This window comes from Carcharhinus amblyrhynchos, chromosome 5, assembly GCF_965287045.1.
Source record: "Carcharhinus amblyrhynchos chromosome 5, sCarAmb.v2.hapA, whole genome shotgun sequence".
Lineage (NCBI taxonomy): Eukaryota > Metazoa > Chordata > Chondrichthyes > Carcharhiniformes > Carcharhinidae > Carcharhinus > Carcharhinus amblyrhynchos.
The window spans coordinates 89,716,170-89,736,694 of NC_137328.1; positions in this window are offsets into that span (position 1 = coordinate 89,716,170).

Genomic DNA, 20,525 nt, shown 5'->3' on the forward strand with positions numbered 1-20,525 from the left:
TGGGCGCTTGAGGCAGCAGGCAGGGCTGTCAGCACTTGGTGCTGCAGGCCACAGGCAGTATGTCCATCCAGGGTGCTCTGGGGCAAAAGCAGGGCTGCTCAGTTGGTGGTGCAGGCTGCAGGTAGGGCTGTATTCTACGAGCAAGACCAGCCTGGGAATGGTTGGGGTTGGTGGGGAAATCAGGCAGATCTGGGGAGATCAGGCAGAGGGTGAAGAGAACAGAAGGGGGGCTTGGTTAGGGCTGGCAGAATGATAAATATTGAGAGTGAGCAGAGGAATTAGGAATAAGGGAAGGTGGGAAATGGCAGGCCAAGGTACAATGGAGATGCAACCCAAAATTGAAAGGATGCATATAAACATGAGGAGGTGGGAAAGAGGGAATGGCGTGCACAAGAGGGAAGGCCTTGATGCACACCCATGGTTGGGGATGGGGGGCAGTTGTTGTTAGTGTTATGTAAGAGGACTCTTTTCCTGAGGAGTGTCATCCTTTGGCTTGTCATGAGCATATTGGAATAGTCGAGTTTAGAGTTGACAAAACCATGGATGAAGATTTTAGGTTTAGGTGAGCTGAGGCAGGAGTGGGGAATAAGGTTACAGGGGCATAAATAGGCATTTTTTGGGATGGAAATGTATGGAGTTGGAAGTTTAGCTTAGAGTCAAATAGAATGTCAAGATTTTGAACAGTCTGGTTCAACCTCTGACAGTGGCCATGGTGATGTATGGAGTAGGTGTCAAGGCTACAGTATTATGAGGTATTTAAATATGATGGAGGAACCTTTGAACCTGTCAGCTGAACAGGGGCAGAGGAACCCATCAGCTGAGAGCGGGTGGATGAATTGGCTGCCAGCTTTACAGGGGAATCGGAGGGGAACTCTTCAATGCATAATTAATGAAGCCCCAAGTGCAGACTGTGCCGAGGGATCCCACCATTCTGGTCAGCAGGGGCCACCAGGCTTCCCACCACCACACTTTGTCTCAAGATCGGAGCATTCTATCCAATAACATCACTGGACTAGTAATCCAGTTTAACTTTATTTATTAGTGTCACAAGCAGACTTGCATTAACACTGCAAAGAAGTTACTGTGAAAATCCCCTAGTTGCCATATTCCAGCACTATTCAGGTACACTGAGGGAGAATTTAACATGGGCAATGCACCGAACCAGCATGTCTCTCAGACCGTGGGAGGAAACCGGAGCACCTGAAGGAAATCCATGCAGACATGGGATGAACATGTAGACTCTGCACAGACAGTGACCCAAGCTGGGAATCGAACTTGAGTCCCTGGTGGTGTGAGGTAGCTGAGTCAATCACTGTGCTTTCGTGCCACCCTAGGCCAATGTTTTGGGAACACAGATTCAAATCTCACCAGGCAGCTGGTGCAATTTAATTCAGTTTATTAATTCAATTAATAAATCTGGAATTGAAAGAAAGTCTCAGTAATAGTGGCGATAAAACTATCATTGATTATTGTAAAAACTACCTGGTTCGCTAATGTCCTTAAGGGAAGGAAATCTATTGTTTTTACTAGGTCTGGCCTCCATGTGATTCCAGGCCCACAGCAAAATGCTTGACTCTTAGCTGCCTGCTAAAGTGGTCCCAAGAAACCCACCCAGTGCAAGGGCAAATAGGTATAGGCAACAAATTCTGGCCCAGAGACACCCACTTTCCATGAAAGAATAAAAAAAGAAACACTAAGGCAGGCAAAGACACATGAAGATAGGCATGAAGGGAATACTCAATATGTCCATAAGGGAATGTTCAATATGTTTGATTTAAGTTTTGCTTTTTATAGCTTTTATTTTTGCTTCATGGCCCTGGATGATGGCATGATGGTCAGTAACAGGGGGAAAGTAAGGAGTATGGGGATTGCTGAAAACATCATACGAAAAGATGTCAAGTTCCACATGTATGCTCTCAACACCTGTTTTTACTCTATTTCACTAAATCCCTCCACTGTCTCTAAGTTGTCAGGACCCAGTACTGGCTGAGCAGAAATTCTTCCAACTAGATATTCAAAAGACAAAAGAACAAAGAACAAAGAAAGTTACAGCACAGGAACAAGCCCTTTGGCCCTCCAAGGCTGCACCAACTATGTTGCCTGTCTGAACTGAAACCCTTTACTCTTATTCCCATCCTATTGATGTATTTGTCCAGATGCCCCTTAGAAGTCACTATCATATCTGCTTCCACGACCTCCCCCAGCAGCGAGTCCAGGTACCCACCATCCTCAGTGTAAGATAACTTGCCTCAGCCACTGCCTTTTGGTTTCTGCCAAAACTTCATTTTCTAGTTACGAAATCCATTCCTCCCCCTTGAGATTCACTGTCTGCGACTTTGACATTGTACCTAACTGTAAGATGAACGTCTGACAATATATCTGCGTCATTGTTGAAACCACTCTCTTCTGATCTAGAATCACCACAGTGCAGAAGGAGGCCATTTGGCTCATCAAGCCCACACTGACAACAATCCCACCCAGGACCTATCCCCCCTACGTATTTACCCTGCAAATCCCCTGACACTAAGGGACAATTTAACAAGGCCAATCAATCTGACCCGCACATTTTTGGAGTGTGGGAGGAAACCGGAGCACCCGGAGGAAACCCATGCAGACATGGGAGCATGGAAAACCTGAGCACCCATTGCTGTTCTTGTCTTAGCTCACCAGCTGCTGAAAACATCATCCATGCTTTTGTTACCTCTACACTTCATTATTCTAACACACCCCTGGCCAGCCTCCATAAACCTAAGCTTATCCAAATCCTGCTGCTCACATCCTAATGCACACCAAATTCAGTTCACTTAACACTCCTTTCTTGCTAACCTACATTGGCTCCCAGTTGAGTAATGCCTTTATTTTAAAATTTTCAACTTTGCTTTCAAATCCCTCTGTTGCCTCAGCCCTCCCTACCTCCAACCTTCTCAAGCCCTATAAACTTCTAATATATCCACATGTCTCCAATTCTATTATGCATCTCATTTTAATCCCTTTTCCATCGACAGCTGTGCCTTTAGTTATTGAGGCCTTAAATGCTGGGATTTCCTCCTTAAACAACTCTGCATTTCTTTCCTCCTTGAAAATGCTCCCTAAAACTGACCAAAGCTTTGATCATCCTGCCTCACGTCACCTTATGTGGTTCGGCATCAAATTTGGTTTGATAAGAACTGTGAAGAGGTTTGATATGTTTTATTACATTAAAGGCAGTAATGTATTTTCTTTCCACATAAGAAAGCCACTGACAGATTGTAACTTTGTATTGGTTTTGAAGTGAAGCATTTAATTTCAGAAATTCACTATTAACTAATCGTCTTATCTGTTTTCCATCAAATATAATTTATGCAGTGTATTCTAACATAGAGAATTCCTTCCAGAGTGAATACTGAATTGCAAAACTGCTAATTACCCTATAATGCAACAGAGCCTGATTTAGAAGTGTTTTCATTGTGTCGACTAGCTATTTCTGTTGTCATAAGGTAGTAGAAATTCAAAATCCATAGAACACTAGCTTTTTATGTTAGTTGGATGTGTATGGCACAGACACAATGTAGAAATGTAATAGAACATGTTCTGACTTGAAGGTAACTTGAGTAAATAAGACAGACCTGATTAGGGAGTCTCTAACAAGATTCTGCTTATCTTTCTCAGCATGTTGGTAGCTGCCTTTGTAACTATACCAACTCCCTCTGCATGATATATACATTCTGTCAGAAGTCTTTGACAAAGGTCTTATTGCTGGAGTCTCTCTCTTTCTACCTGTCTATTTGATTCTTTTATCTATTTGTCTAGGATTGCACCTGCCCATCTGCATTCCAAACAGACAGACAGAATTGGGCACTAGTAAAATGTCACAGTGCATAATCCCAGTTTTATTTTCTGTACACTTAAAATGTAGTCACATTATGCAACAAACACCAGTCACATTGCTTTTCCAATTTACTGTTCATTTGGAGTTCAGGAAATGCAAAAAAATCAATTCCTCTTTTCCTCAGAAGATTTGTTAAAAATATTTTAATGAATAAATATTAGCTTCTGAGAATTTTGAAATCAATATTTGTAAAACAAGAAATGTGTTTTTTCTCTCTCAGAGTATCTATTTCAGCATTACAAATTCCATGAATTTTCTCTGCGTTTCTTTGATTCCACCAGCCTAACTTTGGCTGAAATTTGAAGGAAGTCCAGTTTACGCAATTGATAGGGGTGCAACAGAAGAAGGTCAGTGGAAAATTCCAGTGTAAGTCATTTTCTAAGTGGTTCTTTTTGGACACAATATATTGAACTCTTGTATACATTTTGACAATAAATAAATGAAAGCCTCAATGCATTTCAAAAACATGCATATAATTTAAAACAGTAAAGTGGAAAACTACAGATAAGTTACAGGAGTTTCTAAAATTTGCTGAAGGGCAATTCTAACTTCTGCATGTTTGCAGGCATTTTGAAGATGTACTGAATGAGTTATAGTCCTTTTGTTTCCTTTCCAGAAGGGAAGAGTTTAGTTGCATGTGCATGGTGATCTATGTATCTATCAATGAATCAACCTAATTACATAGAAAATAGGTGCAGGAGGAGGCCATTTGGCCCTTTGAGCTTTCTCTGCCATTCATTACAATCATGGCTGATCATCCAACCTGATCTCGCCTTTCCCCCATTACCATACTTGATTAGCAGAGAAAGGACAATGCACAAACATACAAATGTACAAGCAGTAAGACCTTGCAACACAACACAAACTATAAGAATCTATACTACAGAAGCAATACTGTTCCACTGCCATCTTCAGTCCCTTTGACCATGACAGACAGCAACATAAGGTTAATTGCTTAAAGGCAGTCAGAATGCCAAAATTTCTGGGATCTCACTCTGCCATCAGAAATGCACCAAGTCAGAACTTCTGGCTGACAGTCTGCTTTCTCCTTGACCTTAAATCCTGGGGTCAGATTGAACTCAAGGCTTGCCTTTATTTTTTTATTTTGTGCAGACTTGGAATTTATACAGTACTTATCACATAAGGCATCCCAAAGTACTTTGCAGCCACATTAATTATTTCTGAAATGTAGTTGCTGTTGTAGTCTGGGAAATGCACTAGCCAGTGTACGCACAGCAGCTCCCACAAGCAGCAATGTGATCTGTTTTTAGTGATGCTGATTAAGGGATAGATATTGGCCAGAACATTGGGAATAACTCACCTGTTCTTCTTCAAAATAGTGTGATAGGATTGCTAACATGGTTTTATGAGGGGTAAATCAGGATTGACTAATTTGACTTAGTTCTTTGAAGATGTAACAAGCAAGGTGGACAATAGGGCTCCTGTAGATGTAGTATATCTGGGCTTTCAGAAGGCATTTGATAAGATGCCACACTAAAGGTTAATACCTAAAGGTTAGTTCATGGGATTAGAGGTCATTTATTAGCCTGAATAGAAGATTGGCTAACCAAAAGAAAGCAGAGAGTTGGGATAAATGGGTCATTTTTCTGGTTGAAAGGATGTAACTAGTGGGTGCCACAGAGTTCGGTCCTTGAGCCCTATTTACAATCTATACTAATGACTTGGATACAAGGATAGCAGGTACTATAGACAAATTTGCAGATGACACTAAATAGATGGGGTATTAATTTGTGATAATAAAATGAGAAATTTACAAATGGATATGGATAGGTTAAGTGAATTGGTCAAAATTTGGCAGATAGAGTTTCACATAAGTGTGAGATTATCCATTTTGATAGGAAAAATACAGAGGCAAATGATCTAAATGGAGAGAAACTTCAGATTGCTTTGGTGCAGAGGGATCTTGCTATCCTTGTGCATAAGGCACAGAAAATTAGGGTACAGAAGGTGATATGGAAAGCAAATGGAATCTTGGCAGCTATTGCAAAAGGAATAGAATATAAAAGTAGTGAAGTCTTGCTGCTATTTTACAAAGCACGCTTAGAATATTGTGTACAATGTTTGTCCCCTTACTTGAGGAAGGATGTCAATGCATTGGAGGAGATTGATTCTTGCTTTGATTTATCATTGTCACATGAATTAGTATACATTGAAAAATATTGTTTCTGTGTACTATACACACAAGGCATATCGTACAAAGAGAGGGTGCAGAATGTAATATTACAGTTATAGCTCGGGTGTAGAGAAAGATCAACTTAATATGAGGTAGGTCCATTCAAAAGTCTGATGGCAGCAGGGAAGAAGCTGTTCTTGAGTCAGTTGGTGCATGATCTCGGACGTTTGTACCTTTTTCCCAATGGAAGACAATTTTGATTTTATTTATTATTGTCATGTGTATTTGTATACAGTGAAAAGTATTGTTTCTTGCATGCTATACAGACAATGCATACCCCACATAGGGAAGGAAAGTGCAGAATGTATTCAATTAAAGCTTTGTTAGAGAGTTTAATGAGGGTAAAATATATAATTAGAGGGTATGCTGGCACAGTTTGCAAGACGTTACCAGACTCTGGTGCCATCTTTGTTTTTCAACGTTTTTCAAGAGAGTACATCCAGGGTGTGTGGGGTCCTTGATTTTGGTAGCTGCTTTTCTGAGGCAGCAGGGAGTCTAGATAGAGTCGATGAATGGGGGGCTGGTTTGCATGATGGACTGGGCTTCGTTCACGACCCTTTATAGTTTCTTATGCTGTTGGACAGAGCAGGAGCCATACCAAGCTGTGTTACAATGCGAAAAAATGCTTTCAATGGTGCATCTGTAAAAGTTGGTGTTAGTTGTTGCAGACATGCCAAATTTCTTTAGCCTCCTGAGAAAGTAGAGGTGTTGGTGGGTTTTCTTATCTATAGCATCAGCATGGAGGGACCAGAACAAGTTGTTGGTGATCTGGACACTGAGAAACTTGAAGCTCTTGACCATTTCCACTTCATCCTGTTGATGTAGACAGGGGTGTGTCCTCCAATATGCTTCCTGATGTTGATGACTATCTCTTTCATTTTGCTGACATTGAGAGAGATATTGTCATCCCACCAGTTCACCAGATTTTGTATCTTTTTTCTGTACTCTGTTGCATCATTGTTTGAGGTCCGGTCCACTGCGGTGGTGTCAGTAAACTTGAAAAATCGAGCTGGAGTGGAATTTGGCCACACAATCACAGGTGTATAAGGAGTGTAGTAAGGACACAGCCTTGTGGGGCACCAGTGTTAAGGAACTTCATGGAGGAGGTGTTATTGTCTATCCTGACGGATTGCGATCTGTGAGTTCAGAAGTCCAGAATCCAGTCTTAGAGGGAGAAGTCGAGCGCTAGGCCATAGAGTTTGGAGATGAGTTTTGTAGGAACAATGATGTTTTTGGCTGAGCTGTATTCAATAAATAGGAGTCTGACATTGGTGTCTTTGTTATCTAGGTTTTCCAGGGTTGAGTGTAGGGCCAGGGAGAAGTCATCTGCTGTGGACCTGTTGCAGTGATAGGTGAACTGTAGTGGATCCAAGCAATCTGGGAGGCTGGAATTGATTCATGCCATTGTTGTTCATCCAGCATCATCGATGAGGACCACGGCACCATCAGTCATTTTGAGGCTGGATACGACGTGTCCGAAGAAGATTGATCAGGCCAGTTCGGACACGGAATGTCCTGGCACATATTGGACAGATTTGTGTAAGCACTGCAGTTGTTGCACAGGTGGCTCTGGTCTTGCGCAGCTCACGCTTAAGTTGTGCTTCAGCAATGCACCTTGCTTCATAAGCTTAATAGCCTTTGTGAATGAGGCAGCGCCAGGTAGGGCGGTTTTGTGTGAGCGTTTCCCAGATGGTGGTGTCTATGTCAAACAACTACAGGGAGGCCTTGAGTGTGTCTTTGTAACATTTCTTCTGCCATCCATGTGAGCGTCTTCCAGCAGGAGTTCCCCAAAAAGGAGCTGCTTGGGTATACACTGGTCTGACATATAGATGACATGACCTGCCCACCAGGTCTGCACTCTCATCAGCAGTGTGTGGACTGATGGTAGACTTGCTCTAGAGAAAACTACAGTGTCTGGTGCTTTGTCTTGCCATCGGATGCGTAATATTCTGCAAAGACAAGTCATGTGAAAATGATTGAGCTGTCTTGCATGCCTTCAATACACAGTCCATGTTTCACAGGCATACAGGATGATAGTGAGTACCATGGCACTATAGACCTTCAGTTTTGTTACTGGGCTGATTCCTCGACATTCCCATGCAGTGGAACACAGTATACCGAAAGCAGAACTTGCCTTTGCTATTCTGCAGTTAACTCCTGTATCAATAGTCACTGTTTGTGAGAGGGTGCTGCCAAGATAAGTGAACTGGTCCACTACCTGTAGTTTTTGCTCTTTGATTGTGATTATGGGTTCTGTGTACGGTGCATGAGGAGCAGGCTGGTGCATGACTTCGGTATTTTTAATGTCGATGGTGAGTCCAAAGTTGACACAAGCTGTGGAAAATTTGTCCACACTGACTTGCATCTCTGGCTCTGAGCCAGTATACAGGGTGCAGTCATCGGCAAAGAGGAAATCTCTCAGAACAGTCTCCTTCACTTTGGTAATAACTTGAAGTCCCCTCAGGTTGAAGAGCCTCCCATCCATTTTGTTCTTGAGGCTGATTCCAGCAACACTGTCCTGGAAGGCATCATTCAGCATGGTAGTAAACATCATGCTGAACAGTGTGGGTACAGGTACACAGCCCTGTTTGATGCTATTGGTGACTGGGAATGCCTCAGAGGATTCTCCGCCATCCAGTACTCTGGCCATCATGCCATCATGGAACTGGCGTACCATTTGAATGAATTTGGGGGGGCAGCCGAACTTTGACATGATCCTCCACAAACCTTGTCGGCTTACAATGTCGAAGGCTTTCACGAGGTCAACAAAGGTTATGTAGAGCTCGCGATTCTACTCCTGACACTTCTCCTGAAGTTGGCGCACAGCAAAAATCATGTCAGTAGTCCCTTGACCTTTGTGGAAGCCACACTGTGACTCTGGAAGCAGGCCCAGCTCCAGATGAGTGACCAGACAATTTAGCAGGACTCTTGCGGGGCCTTTTCCTAGAGATTGAGGTCTGTAGAGAGTGTTAAGGGCTTCATAGAACCATTTCAAGTCATTTCTGCCAGTGTATCCCTGTATTTCATCTGCCTTGGCACTCAGCCAGGCATCCTGCATTTTACACAGTTTATTCTGGACTGTCCTGCAAGCGCTGGTAAAAGCATTTTTCTTGGCAGCTGATGATGGGTCGTTCTAACAGGCCCGATAGAGACAGTGCTTTTCAACAAATAGAGCCTGTATCTCCTCATCATTCTCATCGAACTAGTCATGCTGCTTGTGGGTAGAGGGCCTGAGCATTTTCAGTGCAGATGAATGGACAGCATCTCTGAAGCATTCCCAGTCGTCCTCAGCGCTGCCTGTGAGGTGTAGGTCAGCAAGCTTGATTTCTACATCTTCAGCAGTGCTGAAGCTATGCTGGGGTTCTTTAGCTTGGCTGCGTTGATTCTTCTCATAACCTTGCTTCCTTGTGGTCGCCTCTTGGGTCTGATACGGAGCCTCATTTTGGAGACAATGAGCCTGTGATCTGTCCAGCAGTCAGCACCACACATGGCCTTGGTCACTGCCTGTCATTTCTCCTGACAATGACATAGTCGATAAGATGCCAATGCTTAGAGCGGGGGTGCATCCAGGACTCTTGTTTGAGGAAAGGCAGACAGAGGGTTGTGTTGGTGATGAGGATGTCATGTACTGCACAGGTCTTCATTAAGAGTAGGCCATTACTGTTACACTTGCCCACTCCATGCCTTCCAATGATTCTCTGCCAATTGCAGAGTCACACCCTACTCTTGCATTGAAATCGCCAAGCAAGATCAGTTTGTCAGTACTGCTCACTGCTGATAGTAGGGCATCGAGTTCTTTGTAGAACCTGTCTTTCATCTCGTCCGGGTTGTTCATCGTGGGGGCATAGGAGCTGAACTTCTGTTCTGTAGCGGAAGCTGTAATGTCAAAAGCCGGTCGTTCACACCTGGCCATTACTAATCTTTCGAAGCACTTCATACTGATGGATGTCAGAGTCATTGGACGACACTCATTAAGGCATGCTGCCTGGCTTTTCTTTGGTACAGGGTCGATCAGTGTCTTCTCGAAGCAGATAGTGGCCTTGGATTGGTGTAGCGGGGTTAAATATGTCTGCAAGTACCCCCACCAAATGGTCCGTGCAGGATCCGAGTGTTTGTCCAGGTACCCAATCCAGGCCAATTGCTTTCTGTGGGTTCGCTTTCAAGAAGTCCGATCTGATGTCTGTGTTGGTGACCTTAGATATGGGTTCACCTGAAGCTTCTGGGGTGGAAGGCATGCTCTCACTGACCTCTTGCTTAAAACAGGCATAGAATGCATTGAGCTCACTGGGGAGGGTGCATTGGTGTTGATGATTCTACGTGCTTTCATCATGAAGCCCGTTATGTCTTCCAGACCTCGACATAGCCATTGGAAGTCATGTGGCTAGCCTAGGATTCTAGCTTGGTTCAGTACTGTCTTTTGGCATCTTTGATGGACATATACTATTCATAACTAATAGTACAGTAACATCAAAAACCAATTTAAGATGCATCAATGGCTGTACTGAGAATAGATCTGTCAAATTCTATATTTAATAGGTAGTAAAGTCAACATTAATGAAAATGTAAAGATCCTCTAAGCATTTGCAGCATAAGGCAACATAAGAAGTGGCTATTGTCACTGATAGAATATTTCACATTTGTTAGAAACAAATTCCTAACCAGCTGATTTAAAGTTAACACCTCCAACAAAACATTAGTTGCAGAATTGCAATTTTGCGAATTCTACAGTCTTTTTTTTTATACAGCGTTATGATATCTGGCCACTCCTTTGATTGTGGAAGGGTGAGATGATTATGGACCAATAATGTTTTGTTTCTGGTAGATAAAGCTTGGGATTCAAGATGCTTATCAAGTGAATAAAGTCACAATATTCCATGGATTTTGAATAAAAATAAACTTTACCATACAGATTTGTAAGATAAAACTATTATAAACATTTATCTTACATAATCTAACATTCAGGCTAAGTATGAGGTACGTATGAATTAACAAACTGACTGTGGTCAAAGAAACCACACTGTACAATAAATGACAGGTGCAACTAAATTTAATTCCAGTGATTTCTCAACAACCCACTCAGACATCTGTCATATTGTGAGCCAACCAATTTCATTGAACTTCATCTTTCTCACAAGGGTCTCCAAACTCCACGTTTGAAGATGCTATCTTGGAATTCTCTCCAAAGGTTGCTCCCACTCAGGTGGCTTTAATAATGGCCCATCTTGCAGGGTTTTAAACTCATCATCCAAGCTTTCCTGGATTCCCACGTTTGCTCAAACACTAATTTACAAGCATACTTTCAGATCAATGGCTTTGCAAACTTGAATACCACTGTTCCAAAGGGGCATCTTTGCCCCCAACAGCCTTGTATATTGAAAGTCTGCTCCCCGCAGCTCTTTCCAAGTTGGGGCCTGTTTCTGCTTCTTTCTTGTAACTTACCTAGGATCTGTGTCAGTCCATCGTTCTTGTGACATTTGTTGGTTGGCAGACAGCCTCAAGACGCATTGTTCACTGATCATTGAATTGATCTGGTGACCTAAAACACTCCCAGAGGGCTCCACCCTTGATGCTACGTAGGAACCAATGTAATAAGCATGGAAACATCCTGCATCTTAAATGTTAAAATCTCCACAGACTGCTAATTTAGTACTCAGAGACAGAAGATGAATTGGATTGATGACAATAGGCACTCAAAAAAATGCTACTGTAAGTTCTATTTCTCCGTGGATGGAATGTTGTGTGTGAAAATCAAACCTTAGAGCGTGTGACAAAACTGAGAGAGGATCCACGTGCAAATGGGCTGTTCCTTCAAACCATGAACAAAAAGATTCAAATGTAAGCATGAAGCTACTTTTTATGATGCATGGAACATATTGCCCAATAGTGGCAACTGTACTGATGCATTTCAAATTCCATGAATAATCTTGCTGAGATTCACATCAGGTCCTCCCTCAGCCTTCTCTGCTCTAAGGAAAAAAATCCAGCCTATCCAGTCTCTATTCATAGCTGAAACATTCCAACCCAGGCTAGATCTGCACGATGGCTGAGTGGTTAGCACTATTTTCCTCACAGCACCAGGGACCTGGGTTTGATTCCTGATTTGGATGACTGTGCAGAGTTTGCATGTTCTCCCGGCATCTGAGTGGGTTTCCTCCAGGTGCTCTGGTTTCCTTCCACAGCCTGAAAAACGTGCTGGTTAGGTGTACTAGCCCGGTTAAATTTTCCCTCACTATACCCAAACAGGTGCTGGAGTGTGGCAACTAGGGGATTTTCACAGTAGCTTCATTGCAGTGTTAATGTAAGCCTACTTCTGAAACTATGAAGTAAAAACATCCTGGCACAAAGACATTAATCTTCTAGCTCTGACACCTAGTTTTAGTCATGTTCATTGTCCTATTCTTTTCTAGTAGTCTGTAATTTATTTGTGTGTTTTCATATTTAGAAATACAGCATCACCAAAAAAAACTTCTGTCCATTTGACCAGGTCCAGTTTTGAGTTAATATTTTTGAGCAAATTATTTTCCTGCTGTATAAAGTTAATAACTTTTCATGTGGTATTTTACTCTTAATTTCTTGATTTTTGCATCTGTAAATTGAACATAAGAATTGAGAGGTTTTTGTAACTGCCAGTGAGACTTTAACCTGTGGGAATCAGAATACTTCAGTACAGCAACATGCAATTTGGCCGGCCCACTGTTATAGTTCTTTAAATATAAAATTTGTTTTCCAATATGTGGTTCAAAACATGAATTAAATTTAGAAGGTGTTTGTTTGGAAAATAATCCCTCAAGTGATTCTAGGAAGTTATTAATAGAAAGCATAAATTGATTCCACGGCTTTGAGCTCCAATTTACTTACATCCGAATGAGCTTCCTTTCACCTTATTTCACCTGACATTTTCAACATATCCTTCATTTTTGCAAAGTGAATTATGATTGTGATCTGGAATGCATAAGAATGGAATGCATTGCCTGAAAGGGTGGTGGAAGCAGAATCAATAGTAATCTTCAAAAAGGAAATGGATAACACTTGGAAGGAAGAACAATCTGCAGAGAAACAGCAGGAAAGTGTGACTAATTTGATAGCTTTTCCAAGAATTTGCATTAGATTTGTGCCACAATATTCTACCCATAGAATTCCTACAGTGCAGAAGGAGGCCATTCAGCCCATCGAGTCTGCACTGACCTCAATCCCATCCAGACCCTCTTCCCATAACCCTTCATATTTACCCTGCCAATCCTCCCGACGTTAGGGCTAATTTAACATGGCCAATCATCCTAACCCACACATTCTCAGACTACCGGGTTAAACCAGAGCACCATGTAGACACGGGGACTATATGCAAACTCCACACAGACAGACAGTGACCCTCAGGCAGGAGTGTGGATTCTTTATTAAAGCATGTGGAGATAACAAGCAGAATTTTTAAAGGTTTTTGTCATAACATTTTTGGATGCAATGCTTTTAAATTTGGTACAGAGCTCTGACCTGAAAAAGGTTTAATAAGCCCTAATAAGATGTATAAACCAACTTTGAATCTATCTTGGTTTATGTTTTTTTAAAAAAAACCATGATTTTGGGGCATTAGCTGTATCAGACAGGGATCAAATAGGGGGGGAATTGGGAGGTGTGGGATTCCTTACCAAACCACAGAGGATACAGGGGAGGAGTTCAGGGGTTCATACCAGACCAAAGACATTGGGGGTGATGGAGTTTCTTACTAGGATGTGGAGATGCTGGCTTTGGACTGGGGTAAACACAGTAAGAAGTCTCACAACATCAGGTTACAGTCCAACAGGTTTATTTGGTACTACAAGCTGCGAGCTTTCAAAGCGCTGCTCCTTCATCAGGTGAGTGGGATTTCAGTTCATAAACAGGACATATAAAGACACAGACTCAATTTACAGAATAATTATTGGGATGCCAGTCTTTACAGGCAATCAAGTCTTAAAGGTACAGACAATGTGAGTGGAGAGAGGGTTAAGCACAAGTTAAAGTCTCCAACCAGGATAGTTAGTGAGATTTCTCACTTGGCCCACTGCTCAAGGATTAAGGAATGCCAAGAACACATCCCAATCAGGTACATTTGACTCTGCCGCTCCTACCACCAGAACCCTCTGCCCTCATCCACCAAAACTGCCAAGCCACCCCCTCCCCAAAGCATGTAAGATCACAGCCCCCACTCCCCCTGAGCATGCCAGACCCCTCAATTATACACGCCGGGCCTGGTGACCCTCACAGGGCTAGTTTAACTTTGTCTCAGTTACACAGGGTAACCTAATACACCGTGTTTGCCGAGCCCAACCGCTCCGCGCGGCAGCCTCCGAACCGTTAGGTTCAAAACCGCCGACATTCTGAAATTGTTAGTAATCCCAGCAATACCTTCACTCTCGCGAGACCGCCGGCGGTTTCCCATTGGATAAATGTCTGACGTCACTAGGAGGTGGGGCCAACCGGTGAAGGGTCTGACTGAGGGGAGGGTGGCGGAGAACAGAGAGCGGCAGCGTGTGGAGAAGCCAGGTGGGTGCTAGCGTCACTGAGCTGCTGCACTTTAATAACAGAGCGCTTCCCACAGCGGGTACTAGAGGCTTGTGTGTAACAGCGAGATCTCTCCCGGCCCCGGCGGGGTTGTGTGTGTTAACACCGTGCCCCGAGTCGTCCAACTTCCCCATCCTCGTGTTTGTACACGTTTTGTGTGCGGGTGGCTCCAGCTGTCAGCTCCCCTTCACTTTGAGTCAAAGTTCTCACAGGGGTGTCCTTGCAGACAGATTCAGGCTGCGTGATGTTCGCGATGCTCTCCATGCAATACAGGCTGGGCTCAGTTTATCCCATTCTGGCTGAGAGTTCAAGTCCCACTGCTGGACTTGAGCACAAAATACAAGACTGACTCTCTAGTGAGGGACTATTGGTGATGCGGTCTTCTGGATGAGATAATAAACCACATTTAGTTGAATGCACAAGATTACATATCGTTACATCCTATCTGTGACTGTAACACTGCATTCTGCAGCCTCTCCTTTCCTTCTCCCCCATGTATTTTATGTTTTGCTTGTATTGTCTGCAGGAAATAATACTTTTCACTGTATCCCAATACATGTGACAATAATAAATCAAATCAAATGCAGTGCCTGAGCCAATCGCTCCACTAAAGTCACAAAAACAGATTATCTGGTCTCTCAGATTGCTGTTCATGAGAATTTGTGTGTATTAATTGGCTGGTGTGTTTCTTAAATTACAGCAATATTAGGTTCATTAGATTGATTCCAGGGATGAAGGACTTGTCTTATGAAGAGAGATCAAGCAGTTTAGGCCTATACTTGCTGGAGTTTAGAGTGAGAGAAGATTTAGTTGAGGCAGATAAGATATGAATGGAGATTGAGAGGGATGTGCTGCTAATTAGGTAGGTTATTTTATCCTGAATTGTTTTGAGCTTTGAATATTATTAGAGATGCACCAGCCCTTTAGTCACTTGCTGCAGGATTCTCAGCCTCTGACCTGCTTTTGTAGCCTCGGTATTTGTATGGCTGGTCCAGTTAAACTTGTGGGCAATGTTAATTCCACCCCCCTCAAGATGTTGCTGTTTTGTATTTAGCAATAGTAATGTCGAGGGAGAGCTGTTAGAATTTTTTCTGTTAGTCATGGTCGTTGCCTAACACTTATACGCTCATCTTACTTGCCAATTATCTGGCCAGGCCTGAAAGTTGTCTAAGTCTTGTTGCGTTTGGACACGAAGTGCTTCAATATCTGTGGAGCCACGTATACTGCTGAACACTACAATCATCAGTGAACATCCCCAGTTTTAATTTTACGATGGAGGGAAGATAATTAATGGAAGTAGCTGAAGAATGCTGCTTCAAATTAGGACTGGACAGGGACATGATTCTGAGGAGCTCCTGCAACAACGTCTTTGAGTTGAGATGATTGCCACAATCATCTTCCAATGGAGAGGTTTCCTGTGGATTTCAGCTTTGCTTGAGCTCCTTATTGTCACAAGTATACTGCTGCCTTGATGTCAAGTGTAATCACTGTCACCTCTCCTGTTGAATTCAGCGTTTCTGTCCATGTTTGGGTCAAGGCTGTAATAAGGCTTGGAGCTGAATAGCATGGTGGAACCCAAACTCGGCATTGATGTGCTTTGGTGTTGCTTAATGTGATACCCTTGAACTCTGTTCAGCTAACACCGTGGACAAAGACACTGAAATTCTTGAATTATTGTGCAACAAATCTCCTTTGTTATACTGTGCTAAGTTATCACAAAACTGTACCAAGCATTAAACTTCATTATACACAAAGTATTTAACTGACTTATTCCATTATACTCACAAGGATATTCTTTGTACACACAAGGAGTTAAAAACTTCACAAAATGGCAAAACTCATGAATTGAACTTAGAGATACTACCTGTGGCAAGGTGAACTGATCAGATTCTCTGCTAATGGGCTTTGCTTAGATATTCCAAGTCCCAGAACCAGGGTCGGTCTTCTAATGCAGTTGATCCCGGGTAACTGCTGCCAATGTCTCTTTATCTCTCCTTCTTAAAGACAGGGAGATTATGGTAGGTTACAGGAACTGTGGTGCATGAAAGTTGTAACAAATCTAGTCAAAAAGAGAAGTGTACAAAAGGTTCGGGGAGCTAGGTAATATTAGGGATCTAGAGGAGTATACGGCTTGTAGGAAGGAACTTAAGAAGGAAATTAGCAGAGCCAGAAGCGGTCATGAGAAGGCCTTGGCAGGTAAGATTAAGGAAAACCCTAAGGCATTCTACAAATATGTGATGAGTAAAAGGATGAGATGCGAAGGAATAGGACCTATAAAATGTGACGGTGGGAAAATTTCTGTAGAACCGGTAGAAATATCAGAGGTGCTCAATGAATACTTTACTTCAGTATTCACGGTGGAAAAAGATCTTGGTGGTTGTAGTGCAGGCTTGTGGCCGGCTGAAAAGCTTGAGTGTGTGGACATTAAGAAAGAGGATGTGTTGGAGCTTTTGAATAGCATCAAGGTAGATAAGTTGCCGGGACCGGATGGGATATACCCCAGGTTACTGTGGGAGGTGAGGGAAGAGATTGCAGAGCCTCTGGCGATGATCTTTGCATCACCGATGGAGATGGGAGAGGTTCCAGAGGATTGTGGATGTGGTTCCTATATTCAAGAAAAGGAATAGAGATAGCCCAGGAAATTATCTACCAGTGAGTCTAATCTCAGTGGTTGGTAAGCTGATGGAAAAGATCCTGAGAGACAGGATTTATGAACATTCAGAGAAGTATAGTATGATCAAAAGTAATCAGCACAGCTTTGTTAAAGGCAGATCGTGTCTTACGAGCCTGGTTGAGTTTTTTGAAAATGTGACTAAACACATTGACGAAGGAAGAGCAGTGGATGTGGTTTATATGGACTTCAGCAAGGCATTCAATAAAGTTCCCCATGCAAGGCTTATTGAGAAAGTGAGGGGGCATGGGATCCAAGGGGATGTTGCTTTGTGGATCCAGAACTGGCTTGTCTGCAGAAGGCAGAGAGTGGTTGTAGATGGGTCTTTTTCTGCATGGAGGCCGGTCACCAGTGGAGTGCCCCAGGGATCTGTTCTGGGACCCTTGCTGTTTGTGATTTTTACAAATGACCTGGATGAGGAAGTGGAGGGATGGGTTGGTAAGTTTGCCGATGGCACGAAGGCTGGAGGTATTATGGATAGTTTGGAGGGATGTCAGACGTTGCAGTGTGACATAGGTAGGATGCAAGACTGGGCGGAGAACTGGCAGATGGACTTCAACCCAGATAAATGTGTAGTGGTACATTTTGGCAGGTCAAAAGAGATGAAGGAATATAATATTAAGGGTAAGACTCTTAGCAGCGTGGAAGATCAGAAGGATCTTGTGGTCTGGGTTCATAGGACTCTCAAATCGGCTTTGCAGGTAGAGGATGTGGTTAAGAAGGCGTATGGTGTACTGGCCTTCATCAATCGAGGAGTTGAGTTTAGGAGTCGGGAGATAATGCTGTAGCTATATAAGATCCTGGTCAGACCCCACTTGGAGTACTGTGCTCAGTTCTGGTCGCCTCATTACAGGAAGGATGTGGAAGCCATTGAAAGGGTGCAGAGGAGATTTCGAAGGATGTTACCTGGATTGGGTGGCATGCCTTATGAGGATAGGTTGAGAGAGCTCGATCTTTTCTCCTTAGAGAGAGAGAGAGAGACGAAGGATGAGAGGGGATCTGATAGAGGTGTATAAGATGACAAGAGGTCTTGGTCAGGTGGACTCTCAGGCTTTCCCCCAGGGCTGAAATGGCTGCCACAAGAGGACACAGGTTTAAGGTGCTGGGGAGTAGGTACAGAGGAGATGTCAGGGATAAGTTTTTCACTCAGAGGTTGCTGGGTGAGTGGAATCGGCTGCTGTCGGTGGTGGTGGAGGCAAAATCGTTAGGGTCTTTTAGGAGATTTCTGGACGAGTACGTGGGACTTAATAGGATTGAGGGTTATAGGTAAGCCTAGTAGGTAGCGATGTGATCGGTGCAACCTGTGGGCCAAAGGGCCTGTTTGTGCTGCAGTTTTTCTATGATTCTACATCCTGCTGGTACTGATCATGCTTCCAGTCACGTACTCCAAAGACAGGCACTAATCAATGAGCATCTTTTTGGTCATGAGTACAGAGAGATGTGTCTTGTCAGAGTTCATAATTCTTAGCAGGAACATGACACACAGGCATCTGCGTTCAGTCACTGTATGTTCAAGCACAGCAGCAGCCACTGTCCAATCAATTGGACTGTTCCATTGCTACACATCCTGTGTTTCATGTTCCCACAATCTTTAGTCTGATAGAGTTGGCCCTTCCAACCATCAGGGTTTGCTGGTGTCTTCATGAATACCCATCAGGCTACAGTCCCCCCTTTTGATCTAGTGAGCATTGACGAATTGGGTTATAACTATATCTGCTTCATGTGGGTGCATATCCAAGTCCAAGCCATGTTACAATTTACAGCCTAACTTTCACTGCCTTTTCCTTGTAAACAATTCTATCTCTAGCTTACTTTCCATTTCTTTAATCCAACGCTTAAATATGATTAAAGTATACTTTTGCCAAATCAGGATCAAAATCATTACAATGATTATGATATGAGAGATAATTCTTATCTCAGGGTATGTCTGAACATTTGTGCCCCACCAGCTTGTTTCTTTCATGGCCTCAATGCCTTTCCTGGTGTCTTTAGCTCATCAAATTACTCTTACATGTATCTGGTGGGCCTTAGCTAGTTGTTTTTAAAGTTTGTTAGGTTCCTGGAGAAATATTTTTAAATATAAAAACAATATTAAATTTCTCCTAAGTCTTATTTGAGTTCCTCAGTAATGTTGATGGTGATTTCTTCCTGTTTGTGTATGTCCACCAGCTTAATCTTACCTGTTCTAGCTAGGATTTGGGACTTTAGGCAGAAGGGGGTAATATTAATTGGGATTCCTATGCTCACCCAATACTGGCCTCAACTGTTTCCAGACCGTAATTGAATACCAAATCCAATACAATATTTATTATTTTCTTTCAGAAATGAAACATTCCATACAAACCTAGTCTTTAACATATTTTGTTTGTTGATTTAATCCCTTTATTACATCTATCATTGTAAATCTAAATTCCCTATAGTCATAGCTCAAAATTTTGTCTCCTGTTAGCATAGACATGCTATGTTCCTTCAAAGCTCAATTAACCCGATGTGGGTAAATAATAGCTCCAGTGATTTTTATGTCTGCTTACCAAATTGCAGATGAAACGTCTTTATTATCTCTTTGTTGTTCTTGACCATTCTGTCCTAGTTCATGACTACCGTGATCTGCACAATTGGTGTATTTTGTTCTTCTAAGATTTTAACTTCGATTCCATAACTAATGAGTAGAACTAAATGATGGGAAATCTATCATCTATTGCAACTTCATTGGCCATACCCAGCTTTAACGCAATCCCCCCAAAGACTGATCATCTTACTGAAGAATACTCCAGAGCCCATATCCTTTCAAAGAAGGTCACTAATTCACAACTCATCAACAGTTAGGTACATGGAATTAAAGCAACAAATGTTACATATGCACATAAGTTTTACTCGAGTTAACATTTACTCACTATGGATAATGCACACAAAACAAATAATGCTTTCACTAAAACTATTTCCAAATTGACCTCATAAATTGAGAATATATTTTATTTAAACATAAAATGTTTCTTTTAAACTAAAAACCCATATAGACTATCTTTCCATTCGCCATTGTTTGTCGCTTTAGCTCAGTTGGCTGGACAGCTGGTTAGTGATGCAGGGCAATGCCAACAGCGTGGTTTCAATTCCTATACTGGCTGAGGTTGCCACAAAGCCTAATGGGGTAAGAAGCAAATTAAAACAAACCACATTCTTTTGAACAATGAAACTACAGAATGTGTAAGTTCTCAACTACAGCAGTTACTAGCAGTAAGGTCTTAGCCCCATCG